Source organism: Sorex araneus, chromosome 3, assembly GCF_027595985.1.
Source record: "Sorex araneus isolate mSorAra2 chromosome 3, mSorAra2.pri, whole genome shotgun sequence".
Taxonomy (NCBI): domain Eukaryota; kingdom Metazoa; phylum Chordata; class Mammalia; order Eulipotyphla; family Soricidae; genus Sorex; species Sorex araneus.
Genome location: NC_073304.1, coordinates 167975747 through 168002394, shown reverse-complemented (window position 1 = coordinate 168002394; position 26648 = coordinate 167975747). Strand labels below are relative to the sequence as shown.

Below are 26648 nucleotides of genomic sequence, written 5' to 3'. Positions count from 1 at the left end.
GGATAGCTATTGTAACATACAAAAGAATCAGAGTTTTAATTATCTCAACAGGATGGGGCATAAGGTCAACTAAGTGAGATGAAGCGAAACTGGGAAGACCATAAAATCTTTAATTAAAGACATTTAATTGCACAGTTGTAGGGTTGAGGAGGCCTGGCTTTGCAGTAATTCATGCAAAAACTAGGAATTCTGCATAATCATAACCTCAAATTTAGCTAAAAAATAATCAAGTTGCCTAAAATGTTAACCTTCTCTGGGGTTGTAATAATAAAAGAGTTCACATCCATGAGACCCAGTCACTGATAAGGTGTGCTTTGCTTTATTGGGCCTACCCATGGTGGGCTGACCATGGAAATGTCTAGCATGAGACGGTGGTGAGCAGTCACTGCATATGAGGATCAGTTGAAAGAACTGAAGAATTTTTCCCAGAAGAGAGAAAGGTGTAGCTTACAGAGCAGGCATTACGGATTTCCAAATATCTTAAAAAGTGCCACAGGGAATAAAAATCAGATATATTCTCTCTTGGAGCAGGAAGGATAGCACAGTGGGTAGCGTAATTGCCTTGCATGTGGCTGACCCAGGTTCCATCCCCGGCCTCCTATATGGTCCCTCAAGCACCACCAGGAGTATTTCCTGAGTGTAGAGCCAGCAACAGGCCCTGAGCCTCACTGGGTACGCCCCCAAACAAACAAAATTAAAATATAAATATATATATTAATTAGGGAATAGATCTAAGAAATTAGTCTATTTGGGAATCCCCTTTGACTTGGAGAATAGAAAGCAGGGCGAGTTAGTTTAGGCAAAGGATAGCTCCATTGTCTCCTGGAATGAAGGCAGCAAGAATCCTGCCTCCGGCAGCTCCAGCCCTCCAAGACTCCCTCATTCCCCTTCTTTCTACTTCTTTCAGTGCCCCGTTCATTCTTTCCCACCACCAGGGGTGTTTCCTGGAGGATGTGGCCGTCACACAGTCTAGGTTCCCTTGTTCGAGTTTCCACCGCAGAGGATGGAGGGTCCCACAGCATCTCTGTCAAAAAAAAAAAATCCAATAGCCAGGAGCCGGAGCAAACACCAGTGCCCATCAGTGGAGAACTGGATAAGAAGGAGGGGAGGAAGGGGGCCGTGTGCACAGCGAGTGCCGCAGAGCCATGAAGGGTGTTTGTTAATGCCGAGTGAGGAAGGAGGAAGGCAAAGACCTCCTGATTCCACTCACATGCGGAAGACAAGAAACAGAACAAGGGAACAAACGTAAACCAACCTTGAGACTCTAAGAGCAAAACCAAGGACGCCAGAGAGAAGTGGGGTGGGGTGGGCGGGGTTGGGTAAGTTGGGTGAGAGGGGTGGATGGAAGCTAGAGCTGTGGTGGCAGCTGTACTGTGGTGTGAAGGACGGCCCACCTGAAACCTACGGCACGTCAAGGATTCATAGTGCTTTGGTAGGGAAAAACCAAGACACCAAAAACATTTCAAAGAAGGGCTCAAATTCACCTGGCTTAGACCACGGGTCAGCCTCCAGGTCACTCTGCCTGGGGAGGGGCGGGGGGGCTGGCCCAGGGGCTCCTGTCAGCCCAGTGTCCTCTTGGGGACTCATGGTAAAAGAAGAATATCCCATCACAACTCAACCTTCCTTTTTTGCTTTTTGCATTTTTTTGGGGGGGTGGGGGTGATATTCTTGGCTCTGCACTCAGGAATTACTCCTGGCAGTGCTCAGGGGATCATAGGGGATCTCTTGGCTCTGGACTCAAGAATTACTCCTGGCAGTACTCAGATCATGTGAGACACCGGGGATCGAACTGAGGTCAGCGTGCAAGGCAAATGCCCTACCCACTGTACTACCTCTCCAGTCACCATCCTCCCATTCCTTTCGAACCTCACATTTCCTCCCTCCGGTTGGCAGGAACCTGCCACTCTGCCTCCCTCCTCAGACTCCCCTGGCACCCCTCCCTGCACCCCTCTGCACCCGCAGCTCAGTGACAGGACCCTGAGGCTGGGCATGCCTACTGCGGATGGCCGCCTCTCTCCGGCTGCTCTCCTGACTCTCAGCTCCATCTCCTACCCCAGAAGGCAGCAGCCCCCTCCCGAATCCCCCGATCTGCCCGTGCTGTGGCCGCTGCCCCTGATCAGTCCAGAGCTGGGGGCGGGGGGGGGGGGGACACACATAAAATTTGCAAGTCTCCTTCCTCCAGTCCTGCTCGTCTGCCTTCTGCAGTCTCCAAAACTGGGTCCTGCATCATCTTGTTTCCAAATTCCATTTCAAGTGGGAGAGTAAGTCCTTTCTTCTTAGCCAGATGCGAGATTCCGTAACCAAGGCTTTCCTGTCTGTGAAGCTCTTGTTGAGGTGGGGATGGTGTCCCCCCTGGCTCCCGGCCTCCGAGCAGTCTACTAAAAGGAGCAGGCATTAAAGCCTGCTTTGCTTTTCCGCTGCCCGTCGGCAGAAGTCGGGCCTTGTATTTCCTTCCAATGGGAGCGTGTCTCCTTCGAACCGACCACGCTGCCCCGTCTCCTGAAGCCAGCCTCTCTTGTTCCAAATTGCCATTTAAGTGGGCAACGTTTACCCGTATTCATTACTTACTTATGCCAGCACGACTCAGGCTCCGAGGACCCACTATAAACTCTTCTTAGAAAAGCCTAGAGTTATAAAAATGTCCATTTTGATCACAATAAAAGTAAAATGTATTCCAGAGGCTCAGACAAGTGCAGAAAGGGTCGTTATTTACTGAGAAACCCTTAATGGTAAGGATCATTCTTCGTCCAGAGACCCCAGCAGTGGACAGTGGGGGTGGGGGGAACGTGTTCCTGTTGAGGCTTGCCTTCTTCCCTCTGTGGGTGCCGGCAGAGTGGGGCAAAACCCTTGGTATTAAATGGGCCCTAACTCCTGGCGCCAGAGTGGGTAGGATATAGTCAGTCTGGCCCACTGTACTCTTGGAGAATGAATTTGAGAAATCCGGGTCCTGGTTCTGTGTTGGGACAGATGCTGGCGGTGTGTTTTGGGTTAGATGAGTAGGAGGCAGAGGGGCGGGGCTGGGATGACACTCGGGGTCTGGGCGCCAGCCTGTGGGGACAGGATAAGGATCTGTGGGTAAGCCACTCCTCGTGCCTTGGTAGTGTCATGTAATCTGGTGGCTGCTGCCCCTCCAGCCTTCCCGGCATGTGTGAGAAGTGACTGTCACAGAGTTAACTGCTGCGTGTAGAGACTGTCCACGTGTTCATGGTTGGGGCTCTTACTTTGCATGTGGCCAAGCCAGGTTTCATCCCTGGCACCTCATGTGGTCACCACGAGCCTACCAGGAGTGTTTCCTGAGCAGAGTCGGGAGTGAGCCCTGCGCACTGCTGGGAGTGGCTCCAAACCAGAAGTAGACAGACAAACAAAACAACAGTGGGCCCACTCCCTCTTGGAGTGTACAAGCGAACAGTATTTAAAACCGCTCTCACTGTTGATCAGCTCCACCCGTCAGCTCATTCTCAGTGACATCCAGTTCTCACAGGCCACCGATAAACTTTCAAACGACTTCCATACTTCTCATGAGTTCAAGTCTGCAGCACCGTCTGGAATTCTCTTGAACTCATTTGAAATCCAAAGCCAGCTTTCTTGCCTAGATAAGAATCATTTGCAATTAGCACATCAATGATCGAGATGTCAGCGACTTATTTCTAAAGCGAAAGGGGGCGGTGGCGGTGGTGGATGGTTCATTAACTTAAAAGTCCCCCCATAAATTTGTTTGATCCTCCCTGCTTTGTTTTGATTCTAATAGTACTTATAAAAGTAAATTTCAGCTCTGGCCACTGATGCACGGTCATAAATTCTAAGCAAGCGAGGTCCAAATTAATGAGGCCTTGCCATAAATTCAACCAGGGGGCAGAACGGGCTGGGTGTCCCGAGAGAGAGCAGATGTGTGGTTGACAGGGAGGCCCCTGAGAAATTGTATTTATTGAGGGTTTACATGTGCCAGGCACTTAGCTAAGTGCTTTGCATGCATGATCTCATTTAATGCTCCCAACAACACAGTGATTTAGGTGCTGCTGCCCCAGTTCTGATGATCACGTGACGGCTCGGAGCCGGTGTAATCATCCAAACAGATCTGTTTGCAAGATGGAGCCCAGCAGGAACTGAGCCTTCAGTCTGGTGACTGTCCCAGTCTCTGCTCCTCTCAAGGGCAGGGACCAGGCTGGGGACCCCGGGGCCACCTCACAGGCCTCTCTCTGCCTTGTCCCCATCGCGGATGCCCACCCACTCTGCAGCCTGATGGGCCTTGGTCTTCTCTGGGGGCCCGTTCCAGCCCATTGCCAGAACCAGGCATCCGAATCGCATTGATTGGCTGTCGGAGGCCACGGGAAAGGGTTCTGGCCTCTGAAAACTGCCGCTAAGGTCCTAAATAACGGCCACGGAGAATAATGGAGATGGTTTAAAAGAAAGGGGTCTGGTGGGCTGATTTATAACCAACTTTTGATACGAATTTTTGTGACTCTAGGAAGATGGATGAGCCTTCCTGTGCTTGTTAGAGGAATTGTGTGTAACTGATTTTATTATTGTTCCTGTTTTCCACAAAGCACTGCCTGTCAATTTCTCTTCTGTATCTCATGTATTCTTGGAAAATGAATTCGAGTATTCTGGGCCCCGGTTCTGTGTTGGGGCAGAGGCTGATGGTTTGTTTCCGGTTAGACGAGTGTGTCAGAGAGGGACAGGGCTGGGGTGATGCCGGGGCTCTGGGCTCCAGCCTGTGGGGAAGGGTGTCCCTGGGTGAGCCACGCGTGCCTCGGCAGTGTCACGTAACGGTGGCCGCTGCCCCTCCAGCCCTCCCAGCGTATGTCGGACGTACCTGTCAGAGTTAACGGCTACCTGTGGATGCCATCCACGGCCTGGAGGGGTTTTCGTTGTGGGTGCTGGGGGCAGTGGTGTGGGGCATGCAGTGAGATATCGAACATGAGCCTCACACGTGCCAGTCACGTGCTCTGCCTCTGGGGCGCGGCCCTAGGCCTGCAGTCTTCACTTTGTTCTCTCCAGGTGCTTACCAAGCGCCTGCCGGGATGCTGGGAGTGCAGTGGTGAGCAAGGAAAGGTGGTCCCTGCCCTCAGGACGCTTTCATTCCAGTGGCAGGGAAGCAAACAACAAGTTCTAAGTAAATCAGCACACCTGCTTGACTTCATAAAGGATGTGATGATGGAAACAAGAGGAGAGTGTAGGCTGATGGCTTAGGTGTAGCTGAGCACGGTTTCCAGGGAGTGGTCAGGAAAAGAAAAACTTTCTGCTGGAAGAACGCAGGAGGCAGTGCAAGGGGGCTGGGGTAGAAATCAAGTTGGTGCCAAAGCAGCCACGATGGCTAAGACTATAGCAAGACGTGGTCCGTCTTATGTATGGATTTGTGCACTGTGGTTAACTGGTTTCCAACACCTTTCTGCACACTGCGGGTATTTTAGACACTGTGTAGCTGGCTCCCTGGACTGTTGTGTCAAAGAGATTACTAATGGTTTTGGTGACAGTGATTGGGGTCAGAGCAAACAGGCCCCACGGTGAGAACTGGTCAGAGTGAGGCCACGCTTGGGGGTCCTTCTGGTGGGTTCCTGATGCGTCACTCGGGGAGCTGAGGTGGGGGGAGGAAAAGAATGCTTGATCCCCCATGAAAAAAACCTGTGTACAGACCACGTTGACAAGCAGCCCCCACACAGACTAACGCATGGTCCCCCAAACACACAGGCCCCCCCAGACACAGTCAAGCGAGCATCCCTCTCAAACACAGAAAGACTCCCCCCACGGCCCCACCCCAGCACTGTCGAAACTGCTTCCGGGTCAAGGCTCTGCAATCTCCGTAGGAGTCTCTCCTGCTTCCTAGCCATGTTCAGACATGTGCTCTCGGCCTTGCCCCCACACCCCCATCTTCACCTCCAGGGTTCAGCTCAGAGACTGTTGAGGAGCCTTAGCCGGTGTGGACACCAGCTTCCCTCGGACACAGGGTTGGCTCAGAGTGGGCATTTTCAGGGGAAGCTTAGGACTTTTTTTTCCAGGTAACTTATGGGTTGATGCTCCCTCTCAGTGAGTGTGTGGAGGTGGGGGGCAGCGGGTAATCTGTTTCCCCCTAGGAATGAGCTGGTGAAGAGACTGACCCACGGAGAATGGGGAGTCTGAGAAGACCGAGACCTGGACGCTTGGTTTCAGGGCATGCCAGGTCCACAGACTGGCAGTACACATGGGGCAACCATGGACTATACTGTGGGGCTCCTGAAACCAGGGCCTGGGACCCGCAGAGGGAGAGCAAGTTTGGGCGGGAAGGAAAACCAGTGCTGGTGCTGAGAAGAAGGGGGCTGGATTTAGGAAGCGGCCCACAGCTGCTAGAAGAAGAAATTCCATCTGGGTAAGGGGCATCAGATTGGACCAGGTGGAAAATTCCCATTGCCGTGCTTATAAAATCTGCCTTGAAAATTCTGGATGGCCCAGGGACAGGCCTTAAGGAGGCAAGTGGGAGACAGACCATATCTCAACTAGCTGTAAGCACACAGAAAGCAAAAACAGCCCAAAGGGGCTGGAGCAGTAGTACAGTAGGGAGGGTGTTTGCCTTGCACGCAACCAACCTTGGGTTTGATCCCAAGCATCCTATATGTTCCCCTGAGCACCGCCAGAAGTCATTTCTGAGTGCAGAGCCAGGAGTAACCCCTCAGCATTGCTGTGTGTGACCCCAAAAGACCCAGAAAAGCCCAAAGACTGGTGAGCCAGAAAGACCCTTGACTATGCAGATCACAGGGGCGCATTCTTTTTTTCTGGAAGTCATGATGGAAATTGATCCACACCACTGCCACCAGCTGCCCAGCAAGAAAACAGAACTGAGAACAGTGTGACCACCACCACCATCACCAAGAACGTTCCAGCACCAGAGCAGGCTGCTAAGAGACAAAGCTCTGGCTGTGGCCTTGGACTTCCCGGCCATCCCCAACACTGAAAACCACGAGAGAAATTTTGCCATGGATTTCCATGGGGAAGAGGTTGCCAGCTGAAGCATTATACAGCATCGTTGGCATTCTCCATGTTCAAGGTCTGATAAATTACACCACGTAAAAAAGCAGTAATGATGTTAAATGCCTGCTACAGAATTTCAATATCAAGTAGAGTTATTGTGGCTCTTCAAAGATATAATCCACACAAAGCGTTTAGAAGAGTGTCGCACACATCCATCAGCTCTTAAAAATGATAGCTATTATTGTTATTGACAATAATAATCATAATTTTCAGGGGGAAAGTGACCTGAAGGTGTGCCTCATTTGATTAAGATGGAATGAAAGTAGGAATCCAGCAAAAAAGGACTTCATTACACAAAGAACCTTATAAGCATGGGAAGAGTTCAAATGTATAATTAACCAGTGTATGTCAGGGAGATAGTAGCAGGGTTAGGGCGCTGGCCTTGCACGCAGCTGACCTCAGTTCATCTTCAGAACAGCACACGGTCCCCCCAGCCCTGCCAAGAGTGGTCCCGAAGCACGAGTCAGGAGTCAGCCCTGAGAATAACCGGGTGTGGCCCCCAAATCAAAATCAAAACCACCAAGAAGGCTACTGTGAATTTATAAAAGACTCACACCCATGAAGAAAATTAAATTTTTGGGGGGGTGGTGGGGGGTGGGTAAGTGCTTCTGAATAATGTATATAAACTTGTTCCAATATTTCAAGAAATCTTGGCCAGTGGGTTGATTTTTTTTTTAGAAACAGTTCTCAGAACCAGCGACTTCCCAGCAGACGCTCAGGTTTCGAGAAGCAGAGTCTTGAGAGTGTGGGATCTGTCGAGAACATCGCCAGAGATGGAGGCCCCTGCCTGGGCTGCCGGGGGAGACCCCCAGCACTCTTTCTGGGGCGGGGTTTATGGGTAGAAATTTTGAAATGGCAAGGGCCAGAGTTTTACCATCTCAAGTTTTCTGCCCACTACCAGCTTTGTTTCTCCAGAGCAACTGACCAAATATGTGATGATTTTTTTTTCCTGAACAGTGAATGATTGAATATTTGATGCTTTTTTTTTTTTTTTTTGCTTTTTGGGTCATACCCGGTGATGCACAGGGGTTATTCCTGGCTCATGCACTCAGAAATTACCCCTGGCGGTGTTCGGGGGACCATATAGCATGCTAGGAATCAAACTTGGGTCGGCCGCATACAAGGCAAACAGCTGTGCTATCACTCCAGCCCCTTTTTTTTTTTACTTTTTAAAAACATACCTGGTAACTGGGGACACCGGTACTGGGAAATGTACAAATGTACATTGGTGGAGGGATGGGTGTTGGGACACTCTATGACTGAAACCTAATCATGAACATCTTTGTAAGAGTGTATCTCACAGTGAGTCAATAAAAAATCTTCACTGCCACTGTATCACTGTCATCCTGTTGTTCATCGATTGCTTGAGGGGGCACCAGTAACATCTTCATTTGTCCCTGTCACGTGCTAGTGTAGCCCAGTGGCATCTGCTCGCTCCAAGAACACAAAGAGCACGTTGTTGTTACTGTTTCTGGTATATCAAATATGTCATGGGTATCTTGCCAGGCTCTGCCATGCGGGGAAAAAAAAATTAAAAACTAAGTAAATAAAAAATAAAAATAAAGAGGTCGCTCCAGGAAAAATTGCATCACTTTCTTCCAGGAGCTTTGTTTTATAGTCTCTGGATCTTGGCTCTTGATGAGATTACATGGCACCGGGGAGAGTTTATGGGTGTGACTGCCAAGCTATTGGAAAACTGGGGATCTGGGTGGAGGAGGCCCAGTCCTGATCTGAGCAGGATTGGAGATCTCAGCCGTGGGTCCCACATACCTGGGTTCCTCTGTCAGTTCCTTCATGGGTGAGGCTTGTCTGAGCGCGTGGAGAGTGGCCTTGAGCATGGCTGTGGCTGGGTTCTTAAAAAAAAAAACTTAAAAATTAAAAATTAAAAAAATCATACCTGGATACTGGCTTGAGGGTGCCCATAACCTCTCAGCATCAGCTCCCACCAACAGAAGTGCACGTCTAGGCTGGTGTAAACTTTGGATGGGTCGGGGCCGTCAGGGGAATCACAGTCTTATCCTATCCAGGGATGCACTGACCTGCAGGATGAGCTGCCGTGGGCCATATCTGTTATGGGAGCACCTGGGGGTGCATGGACCCTAAAGAAGCTAGCAGGTGGCTTGTGTGGGGAGGTGTGTGCAGGATTTCCCCCCGGAGCACAAGCCGGCCTTCTTTGCCACTCCTCTACCCTAGGCTGGTGATGATCTCTCTCTCTCTCTTTTTTTTTTTTTTTTGCTTTTTGGGTCACACCCGGTGATGCACAGGGGTTATTCCTGGCTCATGCACTCAGGAATTACTCCTGGTGGTGCTCGGGGGACCATATGGGATGTTGGGAATCGAACCCGGGTGGGCCGCATGCAAGGCAGACGCCCTCCCTGCTGTGCTATTGCTCCAGCCCCAGGGTGATTATCTCTTGGGCAACAAATCTCCTAAGCATCCTGCACACAGTTCTCACTACTGTCCTCTTCTTCATGCAGCGTGTCCAGGACTGACCCTTGGGAGAAGGAGCCCCGGTGGCCATAATAACTGGTAGCAAGTGATGGAGCGAGTAGAGGAGGGAAGGACAGTGGCTTTGGACCAGCGTCTCTCAACCATTTGGTTGAAAATGGTTTCAATGATTTTTCAGCCATTCTCCTCTGACTTTGACCCCTTCATCCTGTTTCCTTCCCTCCCTATACAGTCCTGCCACACTTGCACCCCTAGCCTCCTGTCACTTCTCCCATCTATGCAGTTTTCACTGTGGTCTCCTTGGAATATGCTGGGCGTCCACAGGGAGTACATAAGGTCTCTGCCCCTGGTTGAGAAATGCTCTTCAGTGATGGTCCTGAGGTCACGGGGGAAAGGAGGGGGCCCAGGGGGCCCAGACCTACTAAGTGACTTTTCCCAAGCTCCTTCCCTTCTTCAGCATGATTACCTGCAGTCATTAGGATAACCTGAGTATCGCTTTGAAGGGTCTTTTTCTGGAGTTGGGGCCACACCCAGCCATGTTCAGGACATCCTTTTGGCTCTGTACGCAGGGGTCACTCCTGGTGGTGCTCAGGGGACCCTGAGCAGTGCCTGGGATCAAACTTGGGTTAGCTACGTGCAAGACAAGTCCTTACCCTGCTGTACTATCTCTCATGTCCCTGAGTACCATTTTTGAAACCCACGCGAGCCCAAGAAGTCAAAGAATGCTTCTACAAGTTGAGTGCATTGCCAGCAGAAAGCTTCCATCAATTGCAATAGGATTGCTGTTGGAAAAGAGAAAAAAAACATTTTTGAGGTCTCTTCAGCATAGGCTGTAAATGCCTGATAACTTTATTTCACTCTTGTTTATATGCTTTTAAAAATGTTGAAAAAAGTTAATTTCCCAAATAAGACATATCAGTGCATGTCTCACCCAGAATGTTAAAATTTGAAATTTCTGCACTTTTTGCTTTATTTAACCTTTTAATAAAATAAATGGGACTATAGTGGCAAAGCTTTTCTTTCTTTCCTCATCTCTCTGTCATTCTTCTTTCCTTTCAGAGAAATAGTCTAATAAGAAATTTTCTGTCACCTTCCAGTCTTTGTTTTTTTTATATTTTATATATTTTTTATATTTCTACTTTAAAGTATTTCTATAAAAGTAAATTATGGTTTTGTGCTTGTGACACCTGTATCACTTCTCTTTATGGTATGTCTTTATTTTATACTTTTAGAATATTTTCGTATTGATAAACATAAACCAAGCTCCATCTGTTAACTTTCCTTGAAAGTCTCACTTCCATGCAGGTGACAAGCACATGTTTGTTCCGCGACTGTACACACTGTCCCGTGAACTCTTTGCTATTATTAGCCGGCTGAGTGACACCGCATATGGGACTATGAGGCAGTATCATTAGAGTTTGGGGGGGTTGTTTGGTTTTGGACAACCCTCAGTGATGCCCAGGGCTTACTCCCGACTCTGCACTGAGTGGGCTCAGGAGAGCTCCTGGTGGGCCCAGGAGACCATATAGGATGCCAGGGACCAAACCCAGGTCGGCCGCAGTGCAAGGCAAGCTTCCCGGCCACCGTGTTCTTTCTTTCCAGACCCAGTATCATGAGAGTTTACCAGCAGAAAACCAGTGGTTGGATGACATGATTTGCACTTTCCAGTTTGGCTAGAGATGGTAAGATTTTTTTTTTCCAAAGTGGTCGCATCAGTAAGCATCATTGGTGGTCGCACTTCCCCGGGCACTACTGGCGCGTGCACTCTTCCCTAGCATCACTGGCGCGCGCGCTCTTTCTTCCCAGTATCACTGGCGCGTGTTTTCTTCCCCAGCATCACTGGCCCACGCTCTTTCTTCCTCAGCGTCACTGGCGCGCGCGCTCTTTCTTCCCCAGCATCACTGGATGTCGCACCCTTCCCTGCTGTCCCTGCTTCGGGCTTCTCTGCTTCTTGCTGTTGTAGCATTTCTACTCTCGCCCAGACCGATTATCCCGCCCACCTTCTCTCTTGCTTCTTCCTAATTAAGGCCATTCTTTGGTAAAAAAAAACTTGCTCTCTTGGTCTACTCAAACTTCCTTCTCTGGCCACTGTTGTGCTTCGTAAAGGGCCGCAAATTGTCTGCTTCGTAAGTCTCAGCCTCCTCTCTTTAGTCCCTTAGTCTAGGCGAGTGGGGCCCTTTCTGGCTTACTTATTTATCTACGCCCTCCACCCACCACTGCACTTAAAATACAGTTATTAAAGAAACGATGCCTGTAGCCCCCACCCTCACCCCCAGGCAGCCTCCCACTGCCTCGCCCGGTCAAAGTGGGATCCCTCTGGTGGGCAGCGGTGATTATAAGCTGGAGGGGAGCCAAAGGGACTTGGGTTGGAGTCAGGGTTCAGCATCAAATTATATGCAATTAAATTACATATAATGAAATGTATATGACATTGGGAGACTTATTAAAACTTTTGAAATCACAGCTTCTCCTTAGCAGAAATGGAGCTAATTGATACAACTGTCCTCACGGGGCGGTCATGAGAATTAAACGGTAGAACACGTCAAGAGCACTTAACATGGCACAGCACATGTGTGGCTTACTTGAGAAAGGTTAGCTGTGGAGATCGGAGTAAGCCGGGCACAGAGGAAGCACCCCCTAAAGGTTAATAGGCATATGAGGAGCAGGCTGAAGTTAATTTGCGATCAAAGAAATGCAAATGAAAGCAGCAGTGACAGTCTCTCTACCTATTAGCCAGCCAAGCAAGTGTGGGGTGGGGTGGGGGGGAGTTCCTTTGTGTGCATGGCCCCTGGGCGGTCGTCCCCAGAGCAATCTAGCCTGTCTGGACCCTGGCACATTCACCAAGCAAATACCCGGCAGTGCCACTGGAGAGATGACCACAGATAGATTATTTAAAAACATTTATTTTAATTGAGTCATCGTGAATGACAAAGTCATTTATAATTGGGTGTTAGGCATATAATGTTTCAACCCCAGTCCATTTACCAGTGCCCACTTCTCTCTACCATCCACTCCCTCCCCCCCCACTCCCCAACCCCCCCGTTTCCATCTCACTCATGAGTCTGTCTCTACCAGAGGCATTCTCTCATAACTCTTGGCACCGTGGTTTACAGTGCTTTGCTGCTGCAATTTCAGGCACCGCCCTCCAGCCCCCCAACAATGGTGAACGCTGCCCCCCACCCCGTTGTAGCCCCTCTACTGCCCTCTTATCCCCACCCCACCAAGTGGCATGCTTCCTACTGAAGGCTAGTTCTCACGGTTTTCGTTGCTGTTGCTTTGGGGTATTTATTATTCCACTATTATGTGTCTTTATATCCCTCATGTGAGAGAGATTGTTCTGTATCGGTCTGTCTCCCTCTGACTGGCTTCACTGGACATGGCATGATACTCTCCAGATCCATCTATATAGCAACAAATTCCATGATTTTATCTTTTTTTGTGCCCAAGTGTACAGGAACCATTGTTCTTTATTCAATCTTGGATGCTTTGTTGTTTCCAGATTTGGGATATTGTGGATGGAGCTGCAAGGAGCAAAGGGCTGCAGATGTCTTTTCTCCGTTGTGATCTTGAACCCTTAGGGTAGATGCCAAGAAGTGGAATTGCACTTATCCTTAAGGGGGAGGAATGCAGATGTTCACAGCTGCACCATGCACATCGGAGAAATGTAGAACAGTGTGTGTGTAGAGGGCAGTAGCTGGTGCCAGGGGGTAGATACACATTCCGGAGCACCTGCAGCCTTTAATAGAGCTGGGGGGAGAACTCGGAGGGCAAATTTGTGTGCCTGGGACGCACAGGGTTCATGGTCCCCCAATCACAGCAGGGTATGGCTTTCGTGACACAAACTGACCCCCCTCCTCCACAAATGCAAAAACAAAATCTAAGTAAGAATTGTGTCATTTGATAAGCTTTTAAAAAATTGATTGAATGTAATCAAAGTAAAGTGAAAGTAAAGTGAAATTTATCAGTTACACAGGTGGGGTGGGGGGCTGGGGAGGTGGGAGGTGGGGGAGGTATACTGTGATTCTTGGTGGTGGAATATGTGCACTGGTGAAGGGATGGGTGTTCGAGCATTGTATGACTGGGACTTAAACCTGAAAGCTTTGTAACTTTCCACATGGTGATTCAATAAAAGAATAAATTTTAAAAATAAGTAAAAACCCGCTGGATGTATTGGTGGTTCAGGCCTAAACACAGTGCTAAAGTGAAGGGGCCAGAAAGATAGTACAGTGGGTAGGGCACTTGTCTTGCATGCAGCTGACCTGGCTTCCATCCCTGGCACCGCCTGTTGTTCCCTGAATCCCTCCAGGAGTGATCCCTGAGTGCGGAGCGAGAAGCAAGCCCTGAGCACAGCTGGGTGTGGCCCCCAAACCAAGTAAAATAAGAACAGTGCTCAGTGAAGAGCAAGCAGGAAGAAAAGTAAGATACCCGTAAGGAGAAGCTCCTTTTACTGAGCTCAGAGAAAGGCCTGAAGGCACGCTTGGTTTGTGGCTGCCTGTGGAGCTGGGCATATGGCAGGCGAGGAGCACCTTAGCTCTACCCAGGAAGGTGGAATACAAACATTAGCACGCCTGGGCCCACCTGGCAGGAGCACGTGTTGGCAGCGATGCCTTTGCAGAGAAGTTTCACTTCTGCCGTGACAGTGTATGGCGGTCCCCAGACCTGCTCCCTCCGTGCAACTACCCAAAATTATTAGAAGGGGGCGAAAGTTTTCGGAAATGGAATACAGATGAAGAAACAATTATTCACAAAAGTCTATAAAAATTTCTTTTGTTTGGGGCCACACCTGGCTCTGCTTGGGGTTTTCTCTGCTCAAGGATCATTCCCGGTGTTGAAGCTCTTTGGTTTATTTGTTTTGGGGGTTTCTGTGCTGGGTTTTAATTTTTATTTATTTTTAAATTTTTTTACCGAGGGCTGAAGTGATGGTACAACAGACAGGGCGTTTGGGATAGGGCATTTGCCTTGTATGCACCTCCGGGTCAGGTTTGATCCCTGGCACCACATATGGTTCGCCCAGGCCTTCGAGAAGGGGTCCCTAATAGCAGAGGCAGGAGTGAGCCTTGAAGAAGCCACTGGGGGTGGTCCAAAAGCAAAGCAAGCGTAAAATGTATTGAGGTTCTGTGATCGGTAATGCTGTTGCTGATGGTTTCCTAGGCACTTATTTCCAAGGCCACCCCCATCACCAGTGAGCCCACCTCCCTCCCCCAAGGGCTCCAGTGCCCCCCTTTCAAGCCCCATGCCCCAACTCTAGCACCACCAACTCCATTCTGTAGGTCAGTTCTCCTCCATGTTGCCTTTGGCCCTTGGCGGCTACCTTGCTGTGTATCTTTAAGCCCACAAGTGACTGATCCTTCTGCATCTCTGAGGGACTCACTTAGCATGACTTTCTCAAGCTCCGTCCACACTGCCAGATCACGTGATTGGGTTATTTCTTAGAGCTGCATAGTATTTCACTGTGCATGTATGCCTGGTGGCACCTTGGGTTTGAGCCATGTTAAGATGAAGTCAGCGGTCCCTTGGAGAGGCAGAAGGAACTCTTGCTAGATACCGAAGCCGAGGGCTTAGGAAAAGCTGGACTGAAGCCAGGAAGTGAGCAGCTGTTGAGAAAGTCTAGCACAGGAGAAGATGAACTCTGTAGAGGGTCCGAGGACCACTTGAGTTCGGGGACGTGAGCAAAAGTCAACAGGAGAGTGGAAATAGAGTGGTCTCCCCAAGCCAGTGATTGCATGTGGAGATGCCGGCCAACTGTGCCAAGTGCTGCTGAGACCCCCCAGACAGATGCCAGTATAGCAGAGGGTCATATCAGCAAGCACCGGAGAGAATGCCAGGGACCTCCAGGAAGCCACTGAACTTCTGGGGCTTCTCTGTGTATTGGGCGGGGGTGGGGGGCAGGGGATGCTCACACCTGGCAGTGCTCGGGGCTTACTCCTGGTTCTGCACTCAGAGGTCACTTCTAACTTCCAGTGGACTCCGGGGATCATATGGGATCCCAGGAATTGAAACCGGACCAGCCACACACAAGGCAAGCGCCCTGCCCACTGTACTATCTCTCTGGCCCTCCTCTGTGTTTCAAGTTTACCAGAAAGGGAAGCGTTTTTGTGTGCCACTGGGAGGGAGCCCCTCAAATGGGAAATGCTGATGCAAGAGAGAATCTTAACTGCAGGAGCAAGATCTTAGGGCCGAGGAGAACAGAAGGTGCCCCCGGGGAGGGGAGCCACGAGGCAGGCAGTGAGGTGCCCGTGCTGTGAGGCAGGGAGGACAGGCAAGGTGGCATGTGGTAGATGTCCTGATGGGTGGGCGTGGTGGTTCTGTTTGGATTCTCTTTGTTCAGTGAGATGAGAGGGAGATGGGAGGTTGGAAGCAAAGAGTGAGAAAAGATGGGAGAACTTCTGAAAATATATCTCGAGGGTGCAAAAGAGCACAGTAGAAATGACATCTGCACTTGTATGTTACCGTTGTAACACTGTTCACGATATCCAGAATCTGGAAACAACCTGAGTGCCCAAGAACAGACGATTGGTTAAAGAAACGCTGGTACTATCTACACAATGGGATACTATGCAGCTGTTGGAGAGATGAAGTCATGAAATTTGCTTCTAATTGGATGGTTATGGAGAGTATCATGCTAAGTGAAATGAGTCAGAAAGAGAAAGACAGACATAGAAGGACTGCACTTATTTGTGGAATATAAAATAACATAATATGAGACTGACACCCAAGGACAGTAGACACAAAGGCCAGGAATATTGCCCCATAGTTGGACGCCTGTCTCATGGGCTGGGGGAAAAGGCAGCTGGGATAGAGAAGGGATCACTAAGATAATGATAATTGGGGGGGATAGTTCAGGATGGGAGGTGTGTACTGAAAGTAGATAAAGGACCAAATGTGATGGCCTCTCAGTATCTGCATTGCAAACCATAATGCCCGAAAGTAGAGAGAGAGTATGGGGGAAATTGTCTGCCATAGAGGCAGAGGGAGGATTGGAAAGGGGATGCATACTGGGGACATTGGTGGTGGAGAATGTGCATCGGTGGAGGGATGGTTTTTTTTTTTTATCATTGTATGATTGAAACTCAAACATGAAGGCTTTGTAACTATATCTTGTGGTGATTCAATAAAAAAACTAAAGAGAGAGAAATAAAACAAAAAAGAAAAGGCTGGAGATACCCAAGGAGAGAGTGTGCCCTGGTCGCAGTTTACCCTTCACTGAGCCACAAACATGCAGAGTAACAGCCACTCAATCAGGGATTCGGAAGTGGGCACGGTTGCTGCTCTCTCCCGGAGGGCTCTGCCCGCCTTCCACTCTACCATGTCTGAGACACGCCAGCGCCCACAGCCATGTCCCTCCCAGCCTAATGGAGAGAAAGGAGGTGAGCCAGTTGGGGGTGGCAGCCCTTGAAAGGGAAGTTTGCAAAGGTCCAAAGCCTCCAGCGCAGTAAAACCTACCCGTTCTGGCTTCCTGCACCCGCTCCTTGCTGTCAAGGTTTCCGTGACGGATCACAACACAAAACTCACCGAAGTGATTGTCTTTGGCGCAAGAAATTGGCCATGAGAGGACCTGGAATGGAGGAAGAAATCGGTGATTCCATCCAGTTGGTTAGAATGAGGTTTCCAGGGCAGTGTCAGCACAGTTTTGACTCAGTTCTGCGACTTCCAGGCTCGTTCCCTCATCTGGTAAGGGGGTTCTTGGCACTGGGACCACCAAACATGCCCAGAGGCCGAGCTCTCAGCCTGGCTGGAGACTCCTTTTGCTTTCCTCCTTGTTGTAGTGGGTTGATAACATCAAAAATATTGTGGTGGGGCTGGAGCAATAGCACAACGTAGATAGGGCATTTGCCTTGCATGCGGCCAATCCGGGTTCAATTTCCAGCTTCCCATATGGTCCTCCAAGCACTGCCAGGAGTAATTCCTGAGTGCATGAACCAGGAGTAAACCCTGTGCATCACCGGGTGTGACCCAAAAAAAAAAATATATATATATATATATATATATATATATATATATATATATCGTGGGCCAGGAAGAGAGAGAGACAGGGACAGAGACAGAGAAGAGAGAAGAGAGAGAGAGCTCAGGGACTAAGATGCCAGAGAGAGTACAGGATTTAAGGCATCTGCTTGGCATGCAGCTGAACCAGCTTGATCCCCAGGAACAGTTACGGTGCCCCAGGCATCGCAGTCTGGGCCAGGTGTGACCGATGAGCACTGATGGAGCCAGGAGTAATAAGCCCTGAGTGTGGCCCGAACCCCTCACTCCACAACCAATAGCTGACTCTTATTGGAACAATAAACAGTTAAAAAATGTAACCTAAAAAATATCCTTTCATAATAATGACAAAGGAAATAAGATATTCGTAACTGAAGAGTGCACGTGATGAAATGAGGCCCTCCGTGAGGGAAACCGTGCGTCTCTAATGTCATGCACGAAGGGTAAACAGAGAGGAAGATGCCCCGATCCTTTCTCCGATGATAAAACGTGGCGTTACTTCATACTCCCTCAGCTTACCGTGTATTTCACACTGAGTCCAATCAGAATGTCACCGGGGTTTTTAGGGGAGCATTTGACAGAATAATGCTGCCGTTCCTCTGGACCTTGAAGAAAAGTCTGGGGGAAGGTTAAGAAGAGAGAGAGTTTAAGAGACTGTCAACACTAACAACGGTAGGATGAAATTGATGAGGATGTATGAATCTTTGAGTAGGAATAGGAAAACAGAGTCCAGGAACAAACCCAAATAAACAGAACTTGACCCTACTGAAGAAGCATTTCGTTTCAGTGGTGGTGGATGATAGTGCAGGGGTAAGGCGTTGTAAGCCTGATTTGACCCCCAGCACCTGCAGTGAGGGACCCCAGAACTCAAAAATAGCCCCTGAGCACTGCTAGATGTGACCCACACAACAAAAATACATAGATGGATACATGGATCGATTGATAATTACATACATGCACATAGATGGACGGAGCTGCAGCGCCTGTGGGAACATGGTGAAGCTTGTGTGGCACTCAGGGGGTGTATAATCGTTCTGGAAGGTGCCCTAGATATCTGGGCGCTGTCTGTGCTGTAGAGGGTGAGGGGACACAGAGCTGAGGGCCGGGAGGAGGAGGTCCCTGTGCTGACGGCAACGATACGGCTAAGGAGGGCTGCGAGGGCTCCTGGACCCCCAAGTTGGAACCGCCGGCCAGGGCAATTTGGAATTGCTTCTGTTTTTCTTTTTGTGAAGTTTATTTTGTTTCTTATTTTTAAAATGTTTCCCCAATTTTATTTTGCTAGAGCCTCGTGAGTTACAAAGTCGTTCATCACTGGGCATTTGACACGCCACAGTCGTCACCGGCCCTGCCGCCAGCGTCAGCTTCCCCCATAGGTTCCCTCTCTTGACCCGCCCATCCCAGCCTGCCCGCGTGGCAGACATCCTTTACGTTTGCTTATTCACCTTTGGGTCTCGTGATCTCAGAGCCGTCGACTCAGTGGTTTGGAAATTTGGCTCTTTCGTTCCTTACCACCACCGGTGTACCTGAAGCCCCTTGACTGCTGCCCCTGTTGCTTCTCCTCTAGCTCTTCTCCCTTCGCTCTGCTTCTCTCATTCTCCTCCATGTTCTCTGGGGCCAAGGGTCCTCTAGGCATATCCTCCCCCCTTTAAGCCATCGCATTTCCTCATAAATACATTTACTTTAAACCACATACAAGTGAGGCCATCCGGTGTCTGTCCTACGGCTGACTGCATTTAACACGATGCCGTCCGGCTCCATCTGTGGAATTGACTCTTATGTACGACGAGAAGACATTGGCGGGCTGACGGTGTGATGATAGAATTCACGTATGTTTTCAAAAGATCACTGGAATGGTTAGAATGGTAAATTTCACGTTGTGTTTTTACCACAGTCTGTTAGTGAAAATTAATCGGTTAACAAGAGGCATAAGCTTAGCTCCCCTTTTATTTATTTCTTTATTTATTTTTGGCTTGGGGACCACACATGGCTGTACCTGGGGATCACTCTTGGCTCTGGGATCACTCCTAGCCATGCTCAGGGGACCATAGGGAGTAGTAGGGATTGAACCCGGTCATCTTCGTGCAAGGCAAATGCCCTCCCTGCTGTACTGTGCTCCAGCCCCTACGCTGAGCCCCTCCATGCAGGGGGTGCCCCCCATGACTTCACCCTCATCTTATTCTTTATTTCTGCACCTTTCCCAACCTATGTATGAGACATGCTCATACATTTATGTTTTTGCAACTCTTTTTTTTTTCTTTTTTAGTGAATCACCGTGAGGTACTACTACATACTTACAAATGTTTGTGTTTGTGTTTCAATCATATAATGATCGGTTACCCATCCCTCCACCAGTGCTCATTCTTCACCACCAATGATCTCAGCATCCCTCCCACCCCCCACCCTCTCCCCCTCCCCACCCCGCCTCTGTGGCAGGGCATTCCCTTTTGTTCTCTCTCTCCTTTTGGGTATTGTGGTTTGCAATAGAGGTATTGAGTGGCCATTGTGTTCAGTTTTTAGTCTGTTTTTTCAGCAACTCCCAACCTGAGTGGGTCCTCCCAGCACCCTTTACTTGGTGTTCCCTTCTCTGTCTTAGCTGCTTTTCCTCCAGCATGTGAGCCCGGCTTCCAAGCCATAGGGCAAACCTCCTGGCCCTTATCTCTACTATTCTTGGGTGTTAGTCTCCTATTCTGTTACTTTATATTCCGCAGATGAGTGCAATCTTCTGTGTATGTCTCTCTCTTTCTGACTCATTTCACTTAACATGATACTTACCATGTTGATCCACTTATACGTGTTTTTGTAACTCATCCAATGACAGAATCTGTTTCTGAAGGCTAAAACGTTCAAATATAAAAACGTTAAAGTGGGAAAAAAAATGAGACTGTAGACTATAGACTGAACATGATGGCCACTCAATACCTCTATTGCAAACCACAACACCCAAAAGGAGAGAGAGAGCAAAAGGGAATGCCCTGCCACAGAGGCGGGGTGGGGTGGAGGGGACGGGGTGTGGGTGGTGGGAGGGATGCTGGGACCCTTGGCGGTGGAAAGTGGGCACTGGTGGAGGGATGAGCACTCGACCATTGTATGACTGAAATGCAAGCACAAAAGTTTGTAAGTCTGTAACCGTACCTCACAGTGATTCACTAATAAAAAAGAAATCCAGGTCCCCCCCCAAAAAATAATGAGACTAAAGAAACAATACAGGGAGTAGGGTGCTTTCCTTACTTGCTGCTGGTGTGATCCTCAGCACCCCGAGCACAGAGGAGTGATCCCGGAGCACAGTGCCAGGAGGAAGCTCTGAGCACCAGCAGGTGTGACCCCTCCCCCACCAGCCCCTCAAAACGAAACATAACAAAACAAAAATTGGAAGAAAACGTGGTAACTGTTTCAATCCGGCAGCCAGAAAGTCTTTAAGTAGGGCAGTAACCTAACAACGGAGAACATCACCTGGCACCGCCGGAAACTGAGAAGAAGCCCAAAGTTTCCCAGAAAATGGGATTCCGTGGGGTTCCGGTGAGATTGAAACTACCCAGGAGGCGTTTCTCTGTTTGAGCAGGAGCAATAGCGGGCCCTGGGCAGCGCTTGGCCGGGGTGTGCCCGTGCTCATTCTCACCGTCCTCCGTCCTCTCCCTCCACACAGAGTTTCAGTCCACCCTTTGCTAATAGATCAGGACACCGAGCGCAGGCAACCGGTTCCTCTTGTCCGAAGAGCGATAGAAACGCTGCAGAGCTGCCCGTGGAAGAATTTGGGTTTGGTCACAACCTAAAGCTGCGTAGTCCCAGTGCTGCCCCAAGTCTGAGACTCCGAGTGGGTTGTCCCTGTGGGAGGGTCTGATGGGCACCGGGGGCTGACAGTGAGGCCCGGATGTCCGGATGTGCATCTTGCCCAAGGCCTTGGCTCGAGATGCACCTTCTCTGAAGGTCACACCCTGCGTGGTCCCTGCCACTCCACCTGTCGCGCTCTTCTATTTTTATTTCATTTTATTTTATTTTATTTGCTTTTTGGGTCACACCTGGCAATGCACAGGGGTTACCTCCTGGCTCTGCACTCAGGAATTACTCTTGGCGGTGCTCATGGGACCATATGGGTTGCTGGGAATCGAACCCGGATCAGCGGCGTGCAAGGCAAATGCCCTACCCGCTGTGCTGTTGCTCCACATCCTTCAATTTTAATTTTATTTTTAATGGAATCACAGTGAGATACACAGGTACAAAGTCGTTCATGGTTGGGTTTTAGTCAAACAATGTTCCAACACTTGTCTCTTCACCAGTGTCCATTTCCCAGCACTGATGTCCCCAGTTTCTCTCAGGCCACCCCCCCACGCCCCTCCCATGTTGCCTCTATGGCAGGTAATTTCCACCCCCACCCCTCTCCCTTGGAATTATGGTTTGTAGCACAGGTACTGAGAGGGCATCATGTATATGCATGATGCCCTCCTTTCGACATGCAGTTCTTGCCCAGAATGGTCATTTGCGACTTTTGTTATCATAGGGGTCCCTTCTCTATCCTAACTATGTCTCTCTCTTCTTTTCCTTCTCTTGAGCCTCTGGTCAGTAGTGATGACGGCTGCATGGCGGCATTTTGGCCCACCCTCCTCATTTTCTTTTTTTTTTTTTCTATTTTAGGCACTGTGGTTTACAATACTATTAAGGTAGGGTTTTCTGCATAACAGTCCATTGCTGCACCCTCTCCCCCAAGTGGGGACTTCCTTCCACCACTGCCCTAGTATCACCCTATCCTAAGTCCCCGCCCTGCCCTCACATCCACTTGCTACGACAGGCTTCCTGCTTAGGAATGATTTTTGGTTCCTATTGCCTTTGGGCGTTTGTTATTCCCTACTTTGCCTCTTTATATCCCACAGATGAGGGAGATCCCTTTGTGTCTCTCCCTCTCCTTCCGACTTCACTTCACCACGATGCTTCCCAGAGCCATCCACGTAGTAGCCAGCATCACAATCCCGTCTCTTCTTACAGCTGAGCAGTATTCCATTGTTTTCCAGTTTCTTTCTCCCATCATCTATTCTCGGAGACTTGGGTTGTTTCCAGATTTCAGCAATTGTGTGTAGTGCAGTGATGCCACAGGGGTGCAAATGTCTTTTCTGAATAGATTTCCTTTGGGGGGGGTAGGGCCTTGCGGTAGATGCCAAGAATTTGAAATTGCTGAGTCATATCAAAGCGAGTTTTTTTCAGGAGCCTCGCATTGTTTTCCAAAGAGATGTTATTCCGACCAAATGTGCTGTTACCGGTTGTCGAGAATTTCATGCAAGAGTTCCAGGAGGTTTCCGATGCCCTTGTCCCTGTGTCTGTAACAAAGTCCTGTGATCCCCCTCCCTCTGTCGCTGCCTTTGGGAGCTGTCACGGCACTCAGTGGTCAGGGCTAGGATTCCGTGAATGTTACTGCAGCATGGCTGGGGGCAGCCGAGTCACTCCAGACTGAGTCTGGTGTAAGAGTCCAGTGTTCGTTCCCCAGGAGATCCGAAGGAGGGCGATCTCGCCGGTAACTAATGTGGTCACGTGCTTCTGAGAAGCCCAAAAGATGTTGTTTTGGGGCCTGGGGTGGGTGAAGATGGGGCTTCCCATCAGCGGGGTCCTAGGTCTCCCCGAAGGCGGGCAGAGAGTCGGGAGGGGGAGCTGGCACACTCGGACCCGGCAGAGTTGCTGTGCTCCTGTCCTGGGGGTGGGCGCCCCGTGGTGGGTTCCCCTAAAGCTGCTGCCCTTCGGAGGCTGCCCCTCCCACACTCCCCACCAGTGACCTAGTCTAGCGCAGCGGGGGGAGGGGAGCAGGACTCACATGCGGGTGCCTGGCCAGACGGAGGCAGGTGTTCAGGTGTTGGTGGCAAGGGGCAGGAGGAGAGACGTCAGGCGGTTCCAGGTCAGTGGGGCTCGAGTCACTTGCAAGACGGGCAAGATGGGAACTTCCTGCACATCCTAGCTTTGGGGATGATTTCCAAACACTGCACTGGCACGCTTGCACACGCCTCTCCCTCTCCCTCTCCTTCTCTCGCTCTCTCTCTCTCTCACACACACACACACACACACACACACATACACACACACTCTCTCACACACACACTCTCACACACATACACACAAAGTGAGAGAGAGAGAGAGAGAGAGAGAGAGAGAGAGAGAGAGAGAGAGAGAGAGAGTGTGTGTGTGTGTGTGTGTGTGTGTGTGTGTGTGGTGGGGCTGGGACTGGAGACGGTGGGAGTAGGAAGTGTTTCAGACAATCTCAGTCTGACATGCTCCTTTTTCATTCTTGCACATTCGCTGGGCAGTTCCTCAAGGTCCCGGGGCCCGCCCCCGCCCCCAGCCCTTGCCACCTTCTCTCCCTGACTGGAGCCTTGTGGAGAATCAGGGCTCAGGATTGATGGCTTCATAACGGCCTCGGAGTCCTTGTGTTTGGCTGCTGTGTCATGAATCATCAATGCCATGTCACCCCCCTCCCATGCCCCCCTCAACCAAAGAGGGCCCGCCGGACACACCTGAGGCGGGCAGACCCCGACACTGGGCTGTTGCCCCGAGGAATGGGGGGGGATGGCAGCAGCAGGAGGGGAAGCTGCTTTCTGAGCGGGGGACCCGGCAGAACCACAGAGCTTCCCCGGAGCACCCCTACGTGCCTGTTCTCCACACGCGTCTCTGCCATGAACAGAACCGCCACTGGAATCACAACCCCGATTATTCACCATTTCCAGGTAGCGGCTCAAGGGCTGATGTCTCGCAGTGTGCTTTCTTCTAGAAGTTTCTGGGCAAAATTCAGGCTCTCTCTGTCATCCCCGGTTCACAGGGCAGGAAGCTGTCCAGGGAGCGGCACTGATGGTCAGTGTGACAGAATCCAGGGTCCATCCGGCCTCTTCCGCCTCAGAGCAGAGGCCGAGCAGCGGGCGTGGGAAGGCTGCTCTGACGCTTCTCTTTCCCTCCAGTAAAGTGTCTTGCATGTTGTGGCTTTCTTTGCCCCCTCTCTGGGGTGCCCCCCCCAGTCTGGGGGGACTTGGCTGGACTCTGGGTCGGTTTTGTAGGGCGACCTCGACTTGGTGTGTGAACAGCAGGCACCGACAGAGTGACAGTCCAGGGGCTGGGGGGCCACGGCCACAGCCTAGGGCAGGGCCTATTTGGGGTCTTCTGGTTCCCGTAGGCCTGAGCTCACATCACTCCAGGCCTCAGGGGCCTTCCCAGGGTGCATCCAAATGACCTACCAGGACCTTTACGAACAACTCGGAGCAGCCATGGTGGGTCACCCATAGCCCCTCCGGCCTCTTGTTCACGTGTTCTTCTACACAGACCCTGTAGGTCCGAATGGGCAGGGCCTGCGATCAGGACTCCTGCGTCCTCTGGGCCGGGGGCTACCGTTCAGCCCAACAGCTGCCCCGTCACTGTGCTTGGAACTCAGACACGAAAATCCCAGAAGGCAGAAACAGGGGCGTGCGCACAAGCGAGTGTGTGCATGCATGTGTGAAAGCACGTGCTCTCGGAACGTGTGAGTATGTGGTGTGGTGTGTGAGCATGTGTGAAAGTGTTTGTAGGTGTGTGTGTGGTCTGGGAAAGTGTGTGTGCACACGCATGTGTGTTCCTGAGTTAGTGTGGTATAAGTGTGGTGTGTGAGCGTGTGTGGAAATGTGTGTGGGGGGGTGAGAAAGTGTGTTTATCAGTGTGCACGTGTTTGTATGAAAGTGTGTGTATGAGTGAGTGGTGTGTTTGTGTGTTTGTATGAAAGTGTATGTGCATGTGTGGGGTTATGAGAAAGTGTGTGTGAGTGTGGTGTGTTTGTATGAAAATGTGTGTGTGCATGGGTGTGTGTTCATGAGTGTATGGCTGCTGTGTGTGAAAATGTATATGGTGTGTCTGTGTGCATGTGTGAGCGTGGTAGATGAGCATGTTCATGAAAGTGCGTGTGAGTGCGAGTGAGTGGAGTGCAGATATGCATATATGCATGTGGTGGATGAATGTGTGTGTGGGTGTGAAAGTGTGTGTGTGTGTGTGTGTGTGTGTGAGAGAGAGAGAGAGAGAGAGAGAGAGAGAGAGAGAGAGAGAGAGAGAGGGAGCCTTCCTTGGATTTGCGTGGGCAGAGGTGGGAGCAGACCCCCCTTCCCCTTGCCCTCCTTTGGGGTCTTGCTCCCTCCCAGCACCCCCGATGAACTGAAGGTTGGCAGCGCAGATGCACAGGGACAGGTTGCCTGTCCTTAATGATAGCACCTCGCTAGCACTGCACCTCTGGTCCCGGCTCTCCAGTGCCAGACAGCCCTGGCGGGGGGAGGGGGGCTCTGCCATCAGCCCACCTCCCCGAGGCTCGGTGTCTCTCCACACCCAGGCGCCCGGCCACCCGGTATCTCAGAAGACACAGATCAACCCCCACATACCAGAGAGGAACCGGGTCAGTTTGGGAAGAGATGAGCCGATCGGTGGGTGTGTGGGTTGGGGGTAATTAACAGCGGCTAATTCACACGCACTTAATTCAGTGTCTTCCCAACCAGCGGGGTAATCTCGAGTGAGTAAAGAAAGATCTGTGCCCCCGTGGGTAACTGGGCCTGGCCAGAGGAAATGGTGCCAGGGCTGGCTGGCCACCGGCTTTGTTCTTTCCCGCCTCTTGTTCTGTTGGCGATTCTTGCCGGAGGGCCGGCTCTGTGAAAGGCTTGCAGCCAATCAGGAGGTCGGATAAGGCGGGAAGTTTCCTGTGTGACCGCCAGTGACGGATTCCAGGGTGCGACCGCCCCAGCCCTTACCTGCCCGAGCCAGGCAGGGCACAGACATTGAAGATGCCACAGCTCAGTGTCGTGACAGGGCTGGCATTATAGACGGATGCTCCTCCCTTCCCTCTCAGAGCGCCGGGCTAGCATGGGGGCCTGTGTCCACCAGTCCACAGGTGTAGACGGCTTGGAAGCTGCGGCCCTCCCACGTCGGTCCTACCTGCCACTCTATGGGCCAGTAGATAGTTGCTTCCCGGGGTTGAGGAAATGCAGAGCCGGGATCTTTAACTGGGGAGAGGGCTGGCATGCCGGCTAGGGCCGGAGCTTCGGAGGAAGTAAAGACGAAGGGCAGAGTGGAATTTTCCGGGGGGGGGGGTGGTCTCAGTCTCCCTTTCACCATGCAGAGAGCCCAGAGGCCTCTTCCCAGAGTCCGGCCCTCTGGAACCCGCGCTGTCAGCCCTCAGGGGCCCCAACAGCTTGGCCTGAGATTGGGGAGTGCACTTGGGGGGCAGGGGAGCTGGGGCGAGA

General features: G+C 50.7%; 1 protein-coding gene across 2 annotated transcripts in view; it reads left to right on the top strand.

Moving 5' to 3' along the window:
* The window catches only part of LOC101539053 (NXPE family member 4), a 388567-nt gene that overhangs the window by 57349 nt on the left and 304570 nt on the right, over positions 1-26648 (top strand). The gene's annotated exons all lie outside the window — the stretch shown is intronic.